We start from the raw sequence: 22,568 nt of genomic DNA on the forward strand, positions 1-22,568 counted from the left end.
TGTCTCACCAAGTATGAGACATCTGTGAGAAGTGGGCACTTACTGCTGACTGCTGCTAACATGATTGGAGTCAGGGCCCTCTTGGCCACGGCGCCCTTGAAGCGCCGGCATGGCACCCCAGTCACACTCCACCCATGCAGGCTCTCCCTGCCGAAGACAAACTTCGCGGCCTCTTTAACGAACATGTAGTCTCCCCGGGCTCCCATGACGTAGGACAGTTTGTCCTTTTGCACCAAGACACCATGACCAAGGTGAACCTAGAAACAGATCCGTGACTAGGTTAATGAGCACATACCACATAAATCTGATGCTATGATGGCCCTTCGGATGGAGGGACTAGATAAATCAGTTTTCTAACAGATTGATTGCGATGAAATTTAGTGCACTTTTTACCTATACTTTGGATGCAAACACCTTACGACATAGACCAGCGGTCTCCAAACCGATACGGCCCGCGAAAGTCTTCAAACCGGCCCACGGCTCGCCACGGTCTTTCAACTAAAGCCCGGCTTGCGGCCCGCTTCCAGCAGACCCGCTGCTAGCGGCACAGAAAGAAGTGTGCGTAAAGAAATGATGGCACGACGCGCTCTAAATGCGCAAACTAAGATACCAAAAAGAACGAAATAAACTGCATCGCAACAAGGGTCCTCTCACCATATGATAATTTAACATTGTCATCACTAGCATCAACGTTCTTAGCTCCCGTTTCATGTCTTTAACCATATTAAAATTCCATTGCATTCTCATAGACATTGTGCTTAGTGTCCTCCCTCATAGCTATTGCATATTCTCAGCATTAGTTTTATCATTCTCCTTAGTCTCCTGCACTGCGTAAATGTGCCGAATTCCCCATGCGCTTTGATTTATGCCTGATGAGTTTTCATAGTCACAACTGTTGTGTAATGTCAAATTAGGTAAATATTAAATAGTAATTTGATGTATACATACTCATCAACCCTAGAATTTTTAACACTTACTCTCACATTAATTTATGTGTTTAAAGGGGCGATGCAGCAATTTTTGTACTTTGCGCAAATACCGCTTAAAACGGATGCCTGACGTTAATGACCTATGACACACGCGTTTGTTTTTCACCCCACGCAATAGAAATTCCAGAAAAAAATTAAAGAAAAACGAGCACAGTTCACCCCCTCAACTCGCAGCCAGAACAAGCGGCCACGTGATCTGGAGCGGAGTCATGCGGTTTAGAGAAGCTCGTTTTAGCGAACGCCGTTTTACCGACCTCGGTTTATCGAATGCCTTTATAGAGAACCCAGTTTAGAGAAAACGGCGATGAGCCTCCTTTAGCGAATTCGGCCTCTTCGAAGCGGCGTGTACGGGTAAATCAGGTGAGTTAACATTTTTATAAATAGCTGCCGCAGACTGCCGCCACCAAGCGGCGGGAGCGCAGCGGGGGCATGGCTTAACACGCGCACCAGTGACACACGCCAAAAGTAGGAACGCCTTTTTTTAAAAAGCGTCCCCTTTTCAATAAACGGCGTTTCTCTAAACTGAGGCTCTGCTTTCTCTAAACCGTTCTTCGATAAAACGTGCCAATTCTCTAAAACGTGCTTCGATGAAATAGCATTCGATCAACCGTAGTAAACCCGATCTGGAGCCGATTATATGCCGCCATTGTTGATCATAGCCACGCGCTGGGGTTGGCAGAGCACAGGACACGCGCTGAGTTGCAGACATTGTTATGGCTCGGCTATTGTCGTCGTTTCAGCGATTGGACACGGGCCACTACCCGAATTCATGTCGAGGCATCGATTGTCACGAGCCCAGATCGAATGCGTACGCAGTTTTCGCGTCCACTGTGTGAGCAGCATTTCAATATCGTCACCGCAAAGCTCGATGACGCATTCCCGGGGATCGTACTATTGCCATTGTCCCCACAGCTCCGTCATCAAATTTCTCGAAGGAGCGAAAGGCAGCTTTGCAAGGAGAGACTGAAAGAAGAGCTCCACTTTCATCCTTTGAATTCCGCCGCGACGAAAACGCTTCTTGGTCAGTGGTGTTGCGTCCAAGTATTCTTGGGTCCCACCAGTGCCAGGAATCTGGTGTAAAGCAAGAAATATTGCTACCCAACGTCGTTGAACAGACCCTTTAAATATTTATCTACCATATAATACCAAGCATGCGCCCCCCCCCCCCCCCCCCCTCCCTCGTGTAAGCGCCACCTCCCGTTTTATGAAAATTTCGCATTTTCAGAAAAGACCTAACAACGCTCCCGTTCTCCCGTCAACTTCCCGGTTTTTTTTTTTTTTTGTGGTAAGTTTTTTTTTTTTTTTAGTCCTATTGCATATTTCGATGAAAAATTATTTCCAAAACTTGAATGTAAATGATGAAAACGATATTTGATGGTGGTGTAATGGAGAATCCAAGCCAAGCCAAGCCGTAAAATGTGAGTGACATTGCGCGTCACATGCACGGGCGTGAGCGCACCGATCCGTCACATTCGTTTGGACTGCATCGTGTTTGGATCGTGCAGCCGTCTCATCTTTGTTCAGCCATGCATTCCTACACCTTGCAAAAGAAGATCGAGGTGGTGGAGTGGCACAGGAGAAATGGAAAGAACGTCCACTTAACCGCTTGCCAATTTAAGCTCGACCGCGAGAGGATCCGCGAGTGGGAAAAAAACTATGAAGTTCTGTTGCAACAGAACTTCGGCAAGTCAAAGTTCCGGCGAAAGCTGAGCATTGGAGCCCCGATGTTCAGCAAAGAAGTTGACGACGCCCTCTTCGTGTTTCTGGAGTGCGAAAGGAGTGCGGGACGCGCTGTCAGCAACAAACTTTTATCCGAAGAAGCCCTCACGATCGCAAGCCAGCTGCTGCTCGGGACCTCTATACCTTCAAGCTAGAATCTGAAGCGATGGAAGCAGCGCTTCAATGTTTAAGTGCGGCAGGCGACCAATAACAGCCAGTAGGTGCCCGAGGAGTGTGCCGACGTGGCAAATGCATTTCGCTCTGGGCTTAGCTGTCTTCGAAGTTGTCACAAATACACCTTGCACAACAGGGACAACGTGGACCAGACGATGGTTCGGATGGACACGCCAGCCAATAGAACAAACAACCTCGCATGCGGCAGCAAACTTCGGATTGCCCACACCGGCTGCGCCCGGCAGGGCTTCACAGTTGCTTTGGCAGCTCGCGCCTCTGGCCACAAACTACCGGCGTTCGTCATACTGAAAGAGCCAAGTGGAAAAATTCCAACAAGAGCCTTCACGAGCCTTCATAAACCAGGTGAAAAAAACTTTTCCTCTACGATTGTAAGAAAACGAGCATTGTTGCTATCATGGAGTCGCGTTCATTTTTGTTTTGTTTTGTTTTGTTTTTTTGTTTCACCCATAGCAAACGCTCCTGTCAGAGCTTTGAGGAACGGCTGGATGACCTCGGAGAAATTCCAAGAGTGGCTAGGATATGGGGCCCGAACATTGACGACGTACAACGGCTGTTGGTGTTGGATCAGGCACCGATCCACAAAACACAAGCGGCAAAGGACGCCATCCAGGAACATGACACGGATCTGGTCTACGTGCCAGCCGGCTGCACCAGTCTGCTCCAGCCCGCCGGCGTCTTCTGGAACAAGCCATTCAAGGCTAGTCTTCGAAGGACCTGGGAGGCCTTCATGCGAAAAGAAGAAAAGACCACCAAAGGAAACTTGTGAAAGCCTTCCCGGCAGGACGTGCTCGAGTTCGCCTCCGAGGCGTGGGCTTCTGTCCCAGAAGAAACCGTGGCACGTTCGTTCAGACGCGGCGGCATCGCAAACGCGCTCAATCGGTCCGAGGAGTGCGATCTCCACGAGCGGCTCGCTGACATCGGCACCGTCGTCCACGAGAACCCTGACGAACTGAGAAACGAGTGTGTCGATCTGATTTTTGGGTCAGATTCCGAGGAGCCGTTTGACGGGTTCGACAGCGGCTAGAGTGAATAGGGCTTCGTAAAGTGAATACCTGGTTCCGCGTACCCATTTCATGGCGTGGACAATTATTGAAGAGTTTGTAAATAAACCTTTCATTTTGAACACTTGGTAGTGGACATTTTTTATCTCTTGGCCGCCATTTGTTGCCGCCCTCTTGAACTTTTGCCTCGAATCCAGTCAAGGACCCCCCCCCCCCCCTCATTTTTTGCTGAATTATCTTCACAGTGGGGGGGGGGGGGGGGGCATGCTTGCTATTTTACGCTAGGTTTATCTAGCTAGATTTTCTTCGATAATAATCAGTATTTTTTTTCTGGCCCTCTAGACTGCGACAGATGGCTAATCCGGCCCCTTAACCTAGAAGGTTGGAGACCCCTGACGGAGACGAAGGGGAGAAAATGTCAGCCAATTGAATTTCAACCTTAGGAAGAAAAGCAAAAAAAGCGGACAAACAACTTTTTTGGGGTGTGTGATTGTCAGTGTTTTTTTCAATTCTCCTCCTCAAGTTTGATTCTCGTCACCAACACTCTTGTCCTGTCCAATTGCATTTCCTTGGCATTCCATGCAATTTTCACTCACAATAAATACCACAATGCTATTTGATCGTTTTAATGGAAACATATGCTTGCCGTAAAATACCAGGCAAGCGCCCACTCAGACTTCGGAGATAATCGCAAAAAAGTGGGGGCTGGGCGCTTGTCCGGTTATCAATTTTACATATAAATGTACTGTGCGTATTTTCTCAGATCTTACAAATTTGGGGATGGGCGCTTAATGTGGAATGGACAAACGCACGGTATGCTACAGTAGATTAATGTTTGTCTGTAAGAAAAAGCCTTTTTTTTTCTTCTTTCAGGTGAGGTAATCTTTATAATTTTTTAACTCTATATGAAAGTTTACTTCAGTTAAAAAAATATAAGTCCCAACGGGAGCTCATAGACAAACGCGAGCGCTTTTTTTTTTCTTAAGGGGTGCTTATATGGACAGCATGCGTAATTCCAAGCTTGCCAGGTATATATACCCCTGCATGTGAGACCAGTTTTGACATCTTTTTCTGACCTTTGTGAAAATATAAAGAGTGCGTGTGCATAGCTTTGATGGGTGCAAAAGGGGTGCGAGAGTGGGGATTCTGGGAACTCTGGGTATGACGTAACGCTCCGGGAAAAAGGGCCTTCAACGCTATTTTGAAAACGATTTTCTAAAGACTCCATACACCAAATTAAAAAAAATAATTTTGACACTCATTATTCTGGAAGCCAAATGGAGATAGTAGATGATTCGTGTGTTTCTTTTCTCGGATACAGAACCACTTTATCTTCCTTTAAGTAAGTTCAGAGTAAAGAGAGAGAGAGAGAGAGAAAGAAGAGAAGAACATTAATAAAAACAAACCAGTGCCATTGCAAGCCCAGATAACGCATTGAAGAGCTCGCTCAAGTATGGATGCTCCACAATACAACCTTTGCTTTGAAAGCACAGTGTGCCATGTTTACGCTAATGTTTATGTGGGATTACTGGGCTACAACGCGGCTCTCAAACGAAGCTTAGGAGTTTCGGTAGTCAGGGAACGTAGAGTGACTCTAGCTTGTGCCACATCACTCTGACCACCCCAACACCTCCCTTAGGGGTGAAACAAAACAGGAAATGGGAAACCTCCAGGTTTCCTCATCTCCTCACCAACTTTGCATGTGCTGAAAGTAGGAACAATTGAGGGCAGGGCCATTAGCTCAGTCCTTTCAGTACTGCATTCTTGACTTGTTAATGACTACAGTTATACTCCAAGCTGCCAGTCAATTGTCACTAGGGAAAAAATATGCACGCGTGTGAAGCTATTCACTTCCCTTGCAACTGTACATTGTTAAGTGCATAGCTTTGTTCTTTCTCAAATTTGATATCTGAAGAACCAACGAAAGCAATTCAAAGAGTCATCAATTGACTGAAGGGTACCATTTATAACATAATTTTATATGGGCTACTTAATACATGATTTATGAAAAATCTCAAAATAACACTAGGACACTAGATAGAAAACGTCATAGAAAAGCACCAATTAATTGGGACGAAATATCTTATCGATGCCCGGCCCTACGTTTTACGTTCACCAGCATTTTGAAGTAGGATGATGGTTCAATTTAAGGAAGCATACAAATAACCACATTCAAGGAGCTGTTGAAACCATAAAATTTAGTCACTTGCCCAATATCTGGAATTAATATTTCATGAAATTCTGAATTTACCTCGTCATCGACTTCTGCAAGCACTGGCACAGACTCGGGAGGTGCCTCCGGTGGGCCTGCTACAAGACCCGCTGCTGGAACAGCAGCATCAGCGGCCGGTACGGGTCGAGCGTGATCCACACCAGCTCGCACAACGTGAACTGGAGCAGGAGCTGGCCCAACAGCGCCAGGCAGGACATTGTCCCCTGCGACATAATAAAACGCTGTTTAAAGACAAGACCATCTCTCCTGCAAGCCAAAGCTCCGCAAATGGGTTAACACGGCACAGTAGCCGACCGATTTCTCGGACGCCAAAAATTCAGACATGCTTAATTATTCGGACTTGAATACTTTCCTAGTCCGTTGATGGCATGACGGCTTCGTAGTACTTCATGCCGCAGAAGACTACCGACAGTGTGCTTATTGGTTTTTCTGTAACATTTCGGGACTGGAAAAGACGTCTCTTTGGAGAAATAATTATTTTAATATATTTGTAAGAATCTGCACGCAGCACGAGCGGGACGCAAAAAAAAGGACAAGAAACAACCCTCCCTCCCCAACCCCCCCCCCCCCCACCCCCCCAAAAAAAAGAGGAAAAAAAAGGAAATGCAATATAGTTCGCCAGCAGTGGGCGGCAGAGAGCTTGTTTACAAAAAGTACCGGTGAATAGCTAATGAATATTCATGCCTAGTATTTCCGACGGAAGGACGAAATCCAATGCTGTAGCAGATCGTATGATCACCTTTTGTCCAGTTTCAGTTGCGTCGCTAGGCACAATCTGCCGCCCGATTAAAGTTCAGCCTTGTTGGTGTGGTGGTCATGCCTACGACCAGATTCCTCACTCCCTGCTCCTCACCAAAAGAACTCCTTTCTCCCCAATGACGAATGGACGTGTGCTGGCCGGGCTCATCGGAAAGTACATAGTTACAATGTTGTGACCGACTGCACAAACGTTTTCCACTTCGGAGCCTCATCTATGCGCACGGACCATGGTATCTATGTATGGACATGATTGCTTGACGAACTGCAGAAAAGTATTTCTACGGTCAAAGCAAGAGTGCTGCCGAGCCAAACGGGGTCAGCACCCTCAGCAACAAGAAACAAACTCTCAAAGCTCCATTTGCACCCTAAGAGAAGAAAAGAGAATTATAGACACCTCTTGAACTCATTGATACTTTGAGGCAGCCCTGTAGTATATGCTTACTTCTGTTTGCGACCCAAAAAATTTAAAGTTACTTTCGATCTCTCGGATAAAGTGCGAGTACACATAATGTGTAGTGTGTGAGGTGGGCAACTGAAAGTGCCTACACGCTTACCCTGTAGTGCCAGCAGAAGCTCCTGAAATCTTCTCGATAGCGTCCTTTCTATCTGGGGCTCCTGCTCCAGGTTCACTACCCTCTGATTTGCCGACCTCAGCTTTTCAACCAGTCGGGCATGCTCCGCAAGCGACACAGTGGACGTCCTGACCACTTTTTTTTTTTTTTTTTCTCTTTTTTTGTACTCGCCACCCACTGCAGGGGACGGCGACATCTCAGTCTGGAAAACAAAAAGGTCCAGGTGTTTCAATATTCGTTTAATATAAACTTCCAACACAGGATTGGGACAGGCATGTACCTCTTTGCAGAAAACGCTGTATAGGTGAACGAAATAGTACGATAAAATATTGTGTTAAAGGGTACTTCTAAGTCAGTCAGAAAGTACATTATGATTATACTACTTTGCGCCCAGTGTACTTTCTACGATGTACATAACCTCTCAGTTACTTTGTACTTGCAATCTAGTACTTTAAATATTATAGCATTTATAAGCAAACCCTATACACTTTAGGCGTTCGTTGTTACGAGGATTTGTAACTGCTTTTGAAAAGTGCGTCCGCCGGCACAATATAATTCAGAAAAAAAAACAAAAAAACATGCCACCGGCACAGTGCCTCAAACCCACAACTGTTGGGGTCTAAGCTAAGCATCGTATCCGCTTCACCACGAGCACACATGGGTAAGCATTTGCAAAAGAGTTACTGAGTGCAGGCAAAAGCTGCGTTGATGCGCGTGCCAGTGCCTTAACGCCGTTGTTGCCATAGCAATGTGAGTCACATCTGGTCGCAGTCGTACATAGCCACACCTGAGGAGAGCCGCGTGAACCAGACTTGAGCATCATCTATCGTTGTCGGCAAGCGAAAGCAGGTCTCGCCAGAGGGACGTCTACGCAAGCGTGCTGAGGCACAGCGACAGCAAAGTGCCTAGGACACTTCGGAACAACAACAAGCATGTTTTTTACAGCTAGAGAGGAAAATAGCAACAAGAGGACCATAGAAAGCAAATGAAAAGATTCAAGAGAAGAAACTTCAGCTGCAAAATAAGCAGGTCGCTAAACATACGAGGACGTCGTGCAATAGTGGAGAAGAGATGTAAAAAATAGAGTGCAGGCGAGCTGGTGTAAGTTGAACATGATTGTAAACCTGAGACTGGGGCAGAAAAGAGAACACAACAGAAGGTAGTAAAAGAGGAGGCAACGTCTCAAACTCAGCTGCAAAGTTTATTTCGTACACGCTTTATATACCCATCTCCAACGCCGTCTCTACAAAAAAAAAAAAAGAAAAGGAAAAAAAAAAAACACATGACAAGAGGTGTCATTGTCCTCTTGTCATGTGGTTTTTCTTTTTTTTTTCTTTTTTTTTTGTAGAGACGGCGTTGGAGATGGGTATATAAAGCGTGTACGAAATAAACTTTGCACCTGAGTTTGAGACGTTGCCTCCTCTTTTACTACCTTCTGTTGTGTTCTCTTTTCTGCCCCAGTCTCAGGTTTACACGTTAGTATGTACTTGTTAGCAGCGCATGCTAAAAGCGCGAGATAGCTGCTTCGAAGGAAGCCTCGGCGGCTGCATGAGCGCTCGTGCAGCGAGTGCTCCAGTCAAGGCAGTAAAGGCCAACCGCTCGCGCTAGCACAGCGTTCGCGGTTAGTCCATGCTGTGGTAAGACGAAATATAGTGAGAGAGGAGCAGTACGCCCGGCCCGGCCCGGTGTGGCTATTTAATTTCTTTTTTTTCGTGAAGCCGCAAGTTTCAATTGAAACAAGTGCCAGATTGCATGAATGATGTGACAAATCTGTGTAGAATAAAAGCACCTGATTCTTTCTGCGAAAAGCTCACTTAGCTGCAGGCTGCGCGTTAAAGCTGCATTCTGCTGGCAGTATGAGCGAATTGTCGTTTTCTTGTTCCCGTAACTGTTGCCCCGTTTCCATTACCACTGTAATATAGGAGTTATAGTTGGATATAGCTAGGCCGTATGATTTCTGGTTTCAACCGACGCTCGAGCACGCACGAGCTGTGTCATTTATTCATCTGTGAAGGAAAATATAAAATCGGATTCCGCGTGCATAACTTCAGCAATATAAACTTCATTGTTCACAATAAACAGACCAAGGGAGTCATATAGTTCACAAGCGGAGTACCTTTCGGGAAAGAGGCTTCCGCGAAAGCCTCAATATATTCTCTAGTGAGCTGTTTAGGTCACCAGCCCAGTTTGCCAAAAAAGGTCTGAGGAGTTTTCTGAGAAAGAACTCGCAGAGCTCTTCGCTGTGGTAGGGATCTCGGCAGTTAACACACCACATCAGCGGGCAGTCCATAAGGTGTGGAAGCACAGCGCTCGAGAGAACCTTGCAAATCCTTCCACAACCACGAATCTCTGCCGACTGTAGAGCCCTCTCGATAAGGTGCAGACGAGCTAGCACAGCCAGACAGCTTCAGGTCGTGGATAGCTGAGTCTTCTTTGGTCAAGGCTAAACATGGACTGATATACTCCGTCATGTGATGCATTTCCCTTAAGTTGCGCTTGCATTCAGGACACGTCACCTGCAAAGTTTAGCGGGTTCTACACATTAGCCTTCCTTGCTCTCACTGAGAAATTTTTATTGCTTTGCTAGGTTGAATGTTTCAACTAATTGCTTTGAAATTACGACAATTTCTACAAATAAAAATGGTCACCTTTTGCTCGCAAACGAAGGCCAAGTAGCCAGCCATGTAAGTCAGCGGAGCGAACTCAAGTTCGGTAGAGACTTCATTGTACTTCATCAACTGCAGGATTTCCTGTTTCACGAGTGGAGTTGGCACAATTCATCGCCGTCTGGCACTCAGAACTAGAACGCGCATTTACATTTCCGGCAGCTTCCAAAATGCCAACACAAACCACACACGCGAGCGTAGAGTGACACTACGATATTTTCGCCAAGCACAGCGGTGCATAGGTGGGGGAAACCGAGTTTTGCTGCCTTCTGCAACCGCGGCAGCGCCTCGGTATCGGCGAAGCCAATGACAGGCAGATATTTTATCTGGGTAGCGGAGCAAGAGCGCGTTGGGCGCCTTCTCTATACTCCGTTTCACCTTATGTTGTACCGCAGAGAAGGCTGGAAGCGCGAGCTCATAGCGTTGACAGCTGCCCTTACTGCACGAGAGCTTGTGCCGCCAAGGTCTGCCCCAGAGCAAGGAGCTCGCGCTTACAGCCTTTCCTGCGGTACAACATAAGGTGAAACAGTATAGCTTTCAGCTCACAAGACCTCTCACCGATGTGCAGTGCCCCCACGGAAAATGGGAGAAGTTATCCTCTCACGCGCGCTCTTTTGTTTTCGGAAAGATATCGGCAGGCCGCACCAACAGGGGGGATCGAGTGGCCGTGGCACAGGTCGCTGGCCAACGTTGCAGCTGGCGTGGCTACGTAAGGATTGGATTGGATTGAAATAACATTTTTTTTAGTTTATATTAGTACTATTATTACTCAAAATATTTTAAAACACTTAAAATTATATGAAAATAACCATATTAAGTTTATTTCTTGTTAAAAAAAACATTGTTTGTCTGGCGTTGGTTATTATCCTGCAGTCTGCCTCGCTGCTACGAAATCCAATCCAATCCTATGTCAAATAAACCGAAACCGAAACTACCGCGGTATAGGGCTCAAAGCTATGCTGATATGCAAACTCCCGTTTATCTCGGCTTCGCGTCCCATGGGTTTGGTTTTCGCATTTTATGACTTTATATATGCATATAATAAAATGGTTGAGTTTGATAGCTGAAACTGTTAAATTTGAGATCACGTAATATGTTTTTTCTGATTAATTTTTTTTTTATTAAAAAATTATCACAGTTCAGTTTTGCGGTGCGCGCGTTCCCGTCGAGGTCTGATAATTTCTGGCCGCTTTAAATGGTGTAGACCGGTAGAGCCTGCACGAGGTTACCCACCGTCGGTTTGATAGTGTCAGCGCCGGTAAGGCGTTACGGGTCGCTCCGGTACGTGGTTGCTGGTAACCACGCGCGTCGATTACTGGCCACCGGTGCGTTATTACGGCCCACCAGTGTGGCGTACCGGCTTCGCCTATATGTGTTCACTCGCCGCCTGTACATGATATGGGCAGCCTGTACGGCGTATCGGCTTCGCCAGTACGTGGTTACCGGTTACCGGTGTGGCGTACGGGCTTTGCCAGTACGTGTTTACCGGCCACCTATACATGGTATGGTCAGCCGGTGCGGCTTATCGGCTTCGCCAGTACGTGGTAACAGGTCTCCGGTACAGAGCTACCGGTTGTCGATACGAGAATACAGGACTCCGGTATGAACCGGTATAGTCCGGTATGAATTTGCACAAAATTTTTCAGTAGGGTAAGCAGCAAATAAACTTTTGGACGCGTACAGGTTTATTCCACGGCTCTACAATTTTTATTTCAATGAAACCTATCGACCATATTTTCTAAATTGGCAACTTATGCTTTTCTTGAAAAAATATCGTAATATTGCCGCGTGCATGACCGGTGCCACCGGTCTTCAATTCATAGGGCGCGCTACTATTTGAACACCTTTGACTTCGCTACGTTACCATGGGAGTTTAGCCTCTTTCTTTTTTTACTTGTTCTTCCCGTAAGTTCGCTTTTTTCAAAATTTATGGAAAGAATTCACCACCTGTGGGCAACACTGCGGGAAATCGTAGCGTGATAGCTTAACAAACCGAATTTTGCGGTCGATTTAAAGAGCCTGGCCGCTACTTGAGACATTCGGTAGATACAATTATAGATAGCTATGCCTTTTGGTAGGGAGTCAAAATATAATAGTTGATTTGCATAGCCACTGCGAGAAGACACTGCGAGGTGGCGTCACCGACATTTGCGCGGCTCGACTCGACCGGTACGTGCAGCCGCGCAGTTCCTGGAATGGCCTCTGCAGAAGAAATGGCGGCGTTGCGATCGCGTCTAGTTCGTTCCTCGAGTACGGATCGGAGCCACTTTTTGAAAACATGCTCCTACGACAGTTTGCAAACTTAGTTGTTCTACCTCGGTGCCAATGCATAAATAAAAAATTATCTGGAGCCGTCTTCCTTCCCGTCCTAATTTCAAATCCTCTATATAATGTGCAAAAAAAAAAAAGTCAACATGTCACCTGTGCGTTCATCATAGCGTAATTAACTGCGGCTTGTTAACGTGACCACCGGTCCCAACTAATAACGTAACGTAACACGAGCACCAGTCCTAATAAGTGCAAACCTTAAGGCACTCGAGTACGATGATTAGATGAAGTGGAGGCCCTTTCTTGCTCTTCCGGACAGAAGTGCAGATCGGCTGTTGGAATTCGCACTCCGGACATTCCGACCCTCCATTTTCGTTGGCTCATCTCCCCCAACAGTGTCAAGATAGCGAGAATTATGATATTAACAATTTCTTGAGTGTTCCTTTTTTCTAAGAAAAAAAAAAAAATGAACGGAAACGAGAGCAGCACAACTAAACGTTAGCCCCCGTATATGGGGGCAACTTTGTTTATTTTTCTTGCGAGAGGAACAAGGGAAACAAAAACGTCGCCAAAAAAAAAGCAAAAAAACTATGTACATAATTTTTTTGTAAGGCGCTTAAAAAATAAGAATGGGCGCGCTCAAGGTCTGATGGACGCTAATTAGGCTGTCACTTGGCTCACGGTATATAGAAGGTAGTCCCGCTGCAACCGAGAAAGCAAGCACCACCTGCAGTGCAGTCAACCGCTTGGCCTGTCTTGCTGTCGGGAACAGGTGGGTGCCTTCAGGAACAGGAGGTTTCGCATTGTGTGATATACATTTTGAGCTGGCTAACGGTTTAAGATAGTGACTTTCTTTCTTCGTATATCCATTTTTATATCGCCTTCCTGCCCCTGTCTTTTTAACGTGAAACTTTCCATAGCTAGTTTCTCGGGATTTTGTGAAGGTGCATTTCGTGAAGCCGTGACCAATGACGTCACATGACTTAAGGGTTCCCCGCTAGATTTTGCGGGAAAATTAACGACGTGACCTCAACACTGATCGCTTCCCGCTAAATTTAGCGAAAAAATGACGTCACATGACTTTGTGTCACCTGACCTATGCACAAATGCAGCTTCCCCGCTAAATGTAGCGGTAAAAATGCCCTCATGTGCTCTCAACGCCAATTCAAAATCCCGCTAAATTTATCGGGCAAAATACAGTCACCTGAATTCATGTCTGTGATCTATACACAAATTCAGCTTCCTCGCTAAATTTAGCAAAAAATTAACATTACGTGACATGATATCACGTGACCTATTTTGAAATTCAGTTTCTCCGCTAGATGTAGCGGAAAAATTGACGTCACGTGAGTTACACATAAATTCACTCTACCCCCTAAATTTAGCGGGAAAAATTACACGTGACCGGCCGCAGGCCGTGGTTCCCTCTACTATGTGGACACAGGCAGACCCGAAGGGTAAAGTCGGTAAGGTGAAGAAGACTGGGTAGGGTCCATGGGGTGTAGTCGATGGGGTAGAGAGGAACGGAGGCAACCGTAAACACAGCTCGAGAAGAGATGCCTGGAGTTTACTAGCGCTAAACCAAGAACGTTTCCCCTAGCAACACAATTGCGGAGCAATTTGCCCTGCAATTGTTTTCTTTTCCCTAATTGAGGAAATTTAACATGTCAAACTGGAGCTCATGCAGTCAAACGGAGGACATTTAAACGATTAAAGGAAATCAGTAAAAAAAAAAGAAAAAAAATTCAGGGCAATTTGTTTTCCATATCTTTTTTGCATTAACTGAGGAAATTTTATATTTCAAACTCGAGTTTAGGCAGTCAAACGGAGGACTTTAAACTGCTTAAAGGAGCCAATAAGGATAATTAGGGGGCGATTTTCCATACATTTTGTTTTGCAGAAACTGAGGAAATCAAACATGTCGAACTGCAGCTGATGCAATCAAACGGGGGACGTTAAAACGCTTAAGAGAAAGCAAAAAAAAAATGCAGGGCAATATACCCTGCAATATGTTGCTACGCGAAACGTTCCTGTGTTAACGTAGTAACCTCTAAGCATTTTTTTTTTTTCGAGCTGTGCCTTTAGATGTTTTTGCTCCTTTTACCCTATTTACTCCACCCACTCCTCTCAACCCCATTAACTAAATTTATGTGTAGGTGACGTGACGTCAATTTTCACGCTAAATCTAGAAGGAAAAATTAATTTTCGTATAGATTACGTAACACGTCACGGGGCGTAAATGGTTCCGCTAAATTTAGCAGGCAAATTGAACTTGTGTATGCGTCACATGACATGAAGTCGGGACATCATTTTCCTTGCTAAATTTAGCGTGGAAACTGAATTGGCGTTGCGGTCACGCGACATCAATTTTACCGCTAAATCTAACGGGGAAATTAGGTTTGTTTATAGGTGACGTGAGACGAGGCCGTATGAAGTCATTTTCCCTTCTAAATTTAGTGGGAAAACCGAATGGGTGGTGGTGTCGCGTGATGTCAATTTGTTCGCTTAATCTAGCGGGGAAACTGAAGTCATGTGACGTCACAGGCCTTAGCTTCACGAAATACGGCTCCACGAAATACGGAGCAACTAGCCACATAACGTTTCACGTCAAAAGGAAAAAACAAAACAAAACAAGTTGGTGTTTTAAACAGCTTTTCGATTTTACATCAGTTCATGCAATGACGGTGCGGGTCATAATTGAGATAATTTTGTTACAATTATATATGAAAGCCATGTTTTTCGGAGGAACATTCAGCTATATATGAACGCTGTAACATTTTTTTTTCTCGCTAAGCAATAAAATAGAGAAGCCCGAGGCGTGGAAATTGAGATCTGACAATGCTAATTCGCACAGTCGTCATTTCCTCATCAAAGCTTTCACGTCATCGTAACTTTTGTAACACATTTTACAAAAGATTACAACACCTACACAAAAAATGAAAAATATCAATGAAATATTTATATCCAAACAACGAAATCAGACATGGCAAAAAAAACGCGCTTTAGAACCAAACGCGTTTTAGAGCGCTCCGTGTTGGTGGTCTCCCTTTTGTCCTCGTCTTAAGCGCCATCATGACGTCAAATTCCCAGTACCAACTAGCTCAACAATCTGCATTGATTCGCCATATTGCCACGCTCGTCAGCGAGCGACCGCGCGCGTGGCCGAGTGGTTACCGTGCTTGACTGTCGTGCAGAAAGTCTGGGTTCGATTCCAGTCACTGGAATGCTCTTTTATTTGTTCTTTCATTGCGTTCTCGTGAGTTCCAGAAAATTCTCGTCAGATCGAGTTCTGAATGTTCCAGTCGCCGAACAATCTAGGCCGATTGTTCCAGAACCCAACGCGCGTACATAAGGGACTCCGCGTGCTGATCTGCAGTCAGTTTTCGCCCAGCGTTCGACTCTGCTGCTACGCCGACTTCGACGCCCTCGACGCTCCGTTATTATCTTTGTACCCTTTTATTTTTGGCACAAGTTCGCCACATTAAACGTTTATTTCTTTCTGTTTATTTATTGTTTATTGGTCACCACCCGTGACATTTTGGTGGAGGTGCGGGGTACCGCATGCCCGTGCAGCGTTCCCCTCCCAGGACCCGCAGTGCAAGCCCGACTCCAAGCTCGCTGAGAAGACCACTCAGCGCGGAACCTGAAACTCGGACCAGCCGCCGCACCAAGGGAGAGGATCCGGAGTACGGTTTGCTCCTGGACAAACCCAAGCCGAAGAAGATGACGATGGACAACCAGTCGCAGGCCCCCGCCGCTCCTGCCGTCGTCTACCTACCCGTCGCTCCTCGGACACCGGCTCCCTTCCACGGCGAAAGCCACGAAGACATCGACGACTGGGTACAACAGTACGAACGAGTGGCCCGTCATAACGGGTGGACACCGGAACAGCGTCTGCAAAACGCTTACTTCGCCTTGGAAGCCACCGCCCGGAACTGGTTCGAGAACCACGAAGCTTCGATCACTTCCTGGGAGCAACTCAAGGCTGAGTTGCGAAGAACGTTCACGAACCAACAACGAAGAGAACGCGCGGAAGAGCTTCTTCAAGCGAGGATTCAAGGCCCTAACGAGAGCGCCGTTAGCTTCGTGGAAGATGTTCTGCGACTGAGCAACCGCGCCGATCCCGAAGCATCCGAAGCAAAGAAGCTCAGAGTCTTGATGCGTGGCGTCAAGGAAAACATTTTCGGTGGTCTTGTGCGGAGCCCGCCTACCACCGTCGAAGGCTTCATGACGGAGGCCACCAACATCGAACGTGCCCTTCAAGCACGAGCCACCCACTATCACCGAGTTCCCGGCGTCGGGTCCTTTTCGCCTTCCGGCTGCAACACCACGGACATCCACGAGATGATCCGAGACGTCGTCCGGGAAGAGATCAAGAAACTTCTACCTGCCGCCGCAAGCCCAGCTTCGCCCTCAATCGCCGAGATTGTCAGGGAAAAAGTCCAGCAAGCGCTGCAGCCTGAGGTTCTCGTCAGCACCGCTCCGGAACCACCGACGTTGAGTTACGCCGCAGTGGCCCGACGGCCACCGCCCCCTCGTCGCACCTATGTCACGCCGCCCCGACGTCAGTCTCCTGCGCCGCAGCACGACCGACGCCACGACGACCAGGTCCAGTACGCCTGCCCGGAGCCTCGCGCACCCCGCAAGACCGACGTGTGGCGAACGCCCGACCGACGCCCTCTGTGCTTCCATTGCGGGGAAGCGGACCACACCTACTGCCGATGCCCATACCGACGACTCGGGCTACGCGGGTTCCACCCGAACGACCCGCGCCCCCGTCATGGTGAACGCCCTATCGAGATCGACGAGTACCTGCGACGACCTCAGTCCGCCGAGCCTGCGTCCCGCCGAGAGTTCCGGTCGCCGTCACCGCGACGTCCAGCTTCGCCGATGCACCGACCACGGCGTGAAAGCCTGTCCCCCCTCGCTCCTCGCCGGGGAAACTAGGCGCGGCAACCCCTGGAGGTGGAGTTGCCGAAGACGACCGACGCCAAGATCCTCCACGAACGTCGGGGGGCCCCCACTCGAACGCTACCAGAGACCAAAACGACGCCGCTGCAGTGGTGTCCAATAACCTAAACGTCGTCATCGACGGCCACGACGCATCTGCACTCGTGGACACCGGAGCAGACTACTCAGTCTTGAGTGGGAGGCTGTCGCCGTGGGATGGACCTCAAATACGAACCGCCGGAGGGCACCTCATCACACTCACCGGGAGATGCACTGCTCGCGTCGAGATCCGCGGTGAAACGTGCCCTGTGAAGTTCATCGTTCTACAAGACTGTTCCAGAGACGTTATTCTCGGCATGGACTTTCTGTGTGAATACGGCGCCGTCATCGACCTTGGTGAGAACAGATTGACGCTGCGCAAGCCCGTTCCGTCTTCAGAGAAACCTCCAACAGCGTCAGCCGCCGTCCGAGTCGCTGCCGACCACGTGAACCTGCCGCCGCGATCAAGTGTTGTCGTACCCGTAGTGGCCGATGTAGCTACCTGCGGCGAAGTTGTTCTTGAAGGCAACCTTCAGTTACTCCTAGAAAGAGGAATAGGCGTCGCAAGAGGAGTGGCTGAACTTCAGGATGGGCGCACCGTGGTCTTCGTGACAAACTTTCGGCATGAAGCGCAACACCTCACGAAAGGTGCGGCTGTAGGCCACGTCGAGGAAATTCGGAACTCCGCCGAAATCGCCGCGATTGCTGAAGAATCATTCCCACCTCAGCAACACATTACGGCCCCAGCCCAGCTCGACATTGACCGCAAGCTTCCAGGCCCGAAACGACGGCAGCTAAGTGACCTCCTCGCCGAATACAGTGACTGCTTCGCGACGTCGTCGAGGGTGCGCCAAACCACCATTGCGAAACACCGCATCGTTACCGAGGACGACGCGCGCCCTGTGCATCGATCGCCGTACAGAGTCTCCGTTAAAGAAAGGGAGGTGATCCAGGAGCAAGTGCAAGAGATGCTGAATGACGACATAATCCAACCCTCAAGCAGTCCGTGGGCCTCTCCAGTTGTACTGGTCATGAAGAAGGACGGAGCGCTTAGGTTCTGTGTGGACTACCGGCAGCTGAACGCAGTGACGAAGAAAGACGTCTATCCACTCCCCCGCATCGACGACACGTTAGACCGGCTGCGCCACTCCCGATACTTTGCATCCATGGACCTGAAGAGCGGATACTGGCAGATCGAAGTCGACGAACGGGACCGAGAGAAAACAGCTTTCGTCACGCCAGATGGGCTGTACGAGTTCAAGGTGATGCCTTTCGGACTGTGCACGGCTCCAGCAACTTTCCAACGTGTCATGGACACCGTACTGGCAGGACTGAAGTGGCAGAGCTGTCTCGTCTACCTCGATGACGTCTTAGTGTTTTCCAGCGACTTCGACGAGCACTTGCGACGACTCCGAGCAGTTCTCCAAGCCATACGGACCGCCGGACTCACTGTGAAGCCGTCAAAGTGTCGGTCTGCCTATGACGAACTGAAGTTTCTAGGTCACGTGGTTAGTAACGAAGGTGTTCGCCCCGACCCAGAGAAGACTCGCGCCGTCGCAGCATTTCCAGTACCGACAGACAAGAAGGCCGTGCGAAGGTTTCTTGGACTATGTGCCTACTATCGGCGCTTCATCCGGGAGTTTGCAAGGATTTCCGCACCACTCACAAACCTCACAAAGGACGCCGAGAAGTTCGAATGGGCCGAGAAGCAGCAGCAGGCATTCGACGAGCTGAAGCGACGACTGCAGACTCCTCCTGTTCTAGGACATTTCGATCAAGATGCGGAAACCGAAATTCACACGGACGCAAGTAACGCTGGACTTGGCGCGGTACTGGTTCAAGTGCAAGACGGCACCGAGCGAGTTATCGCCTACGCAAGTCGGACACTGTCCAAGGCGGAGAAAAATTACTCCACGACTGAGAAAGAATGCCTTGCTGTCGTCTGGGCAATCACGAAGTTTCGTCCGTATTTGTACGGGAGCCCGTTCCGTGTAGTCACGGACCACCACTCGCTCTGCTGGCTTGCGAACCTCAAGGACCCGTCAGGACGCCTCGCTCGATGGAGTCTACGACTACAAGAGTTCAACATGACTGTGGTCTACAAGTCAGGCTGCAAGCACAGCGACGCCGACTGCCTGTCCAGAGCCCCCATCGAAACACCTTCCGGCAGCAGCAACGACGACGACGACGAGTGCTTCCTAGGTGCAGTGAACACCGACGACATGTCACGACGTCAAAGAGACGATCCTAAGTTGCGCGCGCTAATCGAGCACCTCGAAGGACGAGGGGGTACTGTCCCCCGTGTCTTCTCGAGAGCCCTGCCGACTTTCGTCCTCCGACAAGGTGTACTTTACAAGGAGAACTTCGGAGACAACAGCACACCATGGCTGCTGGTAATCCCCACCGACCTTAGAGCGGAGATCTTCCAAGCCTGTCACGACGACCCGACGTCCGGACACCTTGGTTACAGCCGTACGCTGGCCCGAATTCGTGAAAGGTATTACTGGCCCAAGCTGCCGAAGACCGTTCACTTCTACACACGGTCCTGCCACGAGTGCCAGCGACGCAAGAAACCGCCGACGAAGCCAGCAGGTCTCCTGCATCCGATCGCTCCACCGACCGTACCGTTCCAGCAGATCGGAATGGATCTACTTGGTCCTTTTCCACCATCGACGCAAGGAAAGAGATGGATTATTGTCGCCACAGATTATCTCACACGGTATGCCGAAACGAAAGCCCTCCCCGTAGGGACTGCTGTGGAAGCCGCCAAGTTCTTTATCGAATCCATCGTCCTCCGGCACGGCGCTCCCGAAGTTTTGATCTCTGACCGTGGGTCATCGTTCATGGCCCAGCTGACGCAAGAAATCCTTCGTCTCAGCCACACCAGCCATCGGCGCACAACGGCGTACCACCCGCAGACCAACGGGCTGAAGGAGAGACTCAACAAGACCATCGCCGACATGATCTCCATGTACGTCGACGTGGAGCACAAGACATGGGACGAGGTGTTGCCGTACGTCACATTTGCCTACAACACGGCCGTGCAAGAGACCACCGGGGTGACACCCTTCCAACTGGTTCATGGTCGTAAAGTAACGACAATGCTGCACGCGATGTTACCCCACGAACCGGCTCTCGACGGAAGCGACGACGCCCAGGTGGTTGCCCAACGGGCAGAAGAAGTCCGCCAGCTCGCCAGACACCGTATTCAAGCCCAACAACGTGTCGACACTGGCCGCTACAACCTTCGTCGTCGGGACGTCCACTTCCAGCCCGGAGACAGGGTGTGGGTGTGGACACCGATCCGCCGCCGTGGTCTCAGTGAGAAACTCCTAAAGCGCTACTTCGGACCCTACAAAGTACTTCGTCGACTCGGGGATCTGAACTACGAGGTGATGCCCGACGGAACACGGACTTCATCACGCCGCACTCCACGACCGGAAGTCGTCCACGTCCGGAAGTCGTCCACGTCGTGCGCCTCAAGCCGATAAGACTGCGAACTGTGATCTTGTGCACCGCTTGATAGGATTGTGTTTCGCGAGCTCCGCCTGTTCCCATTTGTTTTGTTTGTTTCGCTCTGTTTTGTTGCCTTTTACGCGGCATCGAGACGATGCCTTTTTAAAGGGGGGAGTAATGCCACGCTCGTCAGCGAGCGACCGCGCGCGTGGCCGAGTGGTTACCGTTTCTGCATCTGGCGTTCGTACCGCTCGGACGCAGAATGGCTGGCTCCCACGGAGCAGTGATAACGGCCAACTCGGGCCGCGGTTTATCTGTTCTTTCTTCGACGGACGATTATCGTGTTGTTCTCCCATCCCTGCCAGCAGGAATTTTTGCTGTGAACACCGTCTTCCTTCATTGCGACGTGACCGGTCGCCCTTACCGGGTAGACCACTTCAGGGCCGAACTGGAACGCCTTGGCGTGATGAAGGAGATAGCGGCGATTGGTGCCTACCAAATGAACCACCTGTGGATGCTGACACTTCACACCGCAAGAGCCAAACAGAGGTTAGTGGAAGCACGAGAACTCTCTGTGAAAGAAAAGAAGTGCTTAGTGCTTGACCCGGACAACTCCGAAGTCCGGTTAAAAGTGCACTGGGTGCCATTCCACGTTCCGGACGAGGCTCTCTTCCGAGCTTTTGAGCGGTACGGGAAGGTTCAGGAGGTCACTCGCGAAACCTGGAGGACGGAAGGCTTTCAGGGCATACAGTCGTCCACGAGGATGGTGCGCCTTAGCCTGAAGCAGGGCGTCACCATTGATAGCCTGCCTCACCAGCTCAAAGTCTGCGGCGGAGGTGTCCTGGTCGTGGTTCCCGGACGCGCACCCCTGTGTTTGCGGTGCAAATCGAGAGGACACATCCGGAAAGATTGCAGGGCACCCTGGTGTCAGCAGTGCCGCAGGGTTGGGCATGCACCTGAAGACTGCGTGCGTACGTACGCCACCGTCACCGGGGATCGTTCAACGGATGATGTGCAAGACCTCGAGATGGACGAGGAGGAAGCAGAGGATACGGCTCGGAGCGAATCTCAGCGACCACCGCCCGCTCCACCAACGAACAAACAGGAGAATTCCGGAACGTCAACTTCTGCTACCGGTCCCCCCGAGTCCTACGCTGAGCCAGAACCCAAAGCTCAAGGGACAGGTATCCTCAGTGAACCAGTTGGAACACCTGTCGAATTGACTGAACAAGCCGCAGAGACCTCCGACACTCCGCTGAGCAAGGAGCGTCAAGAAGAAACTGAGATCGACACCGGCGACGCACCTCTGACTGACGACTTCCCAGCCTTGCAAACCCTCGACCCGTTCTCTCTCAGCCCTTCTCCGGACAGGCCACACAAGGTAGAACAAAAGTGGAAGGGTGGTTTGACCAAGAAAGGACGCTTCAACCCAATGCCTCGCATCCCACCTGAAGACCGCCGGCGACAAGACCCAGCGTAGACAGTGACGCCGCCGAAAATCTCAGACGCCAAGAAGCGTATGCAAAGCGGTGATCTTTTTTTATTCATTTTTCCGCAGTTTATCTCCTCACATCACGCCCCTCAAAATTAAGCAACTTAAGATCGCCACGTTTAACTCGGTCAGTTTAATTTCTAGAATAAAAAAACAGTGGCTTCTAAATTTGCTTTTGAAAGAAAATGTCGATATAATTTGTCTTCAGGAAACCAAACTTTCTTCCGAA

At 49.1% G+C, this 22,568-nt stretch overlaps 1 pseudogene; it reads left to right on the forward strand.

The window, feature by feature from the left end:
• The first annotated feature begins 3,388 nt into the window (after positions 1 to 3,388).
• LOC115325504 lies at positions 3,389 to 3,927 on the forward strand (annotated as a pseudogene).
• The last annotated feature ends 18,641 nt before the right edge of the window (positions 3,928 to 22,568 follow it).

Source organism: Ixodes scapularis, unplaced genomic scaffold (genome assembly GCF_016920785.2).
Source record: "Ixodes scapularis isolate PalLabHiFi unplaced genomic scaffold, ASM1692078v2 PGA_scaffold3__209_contigs__length_174095766, whole genome shotgun sequence".
NCBI classification, from domain to species: Eukaryota; Metazoa; Arthropoda; class Arachnida; order Ixodida; family Ixodidae; genus Ixodes; species Ixodes scapularis.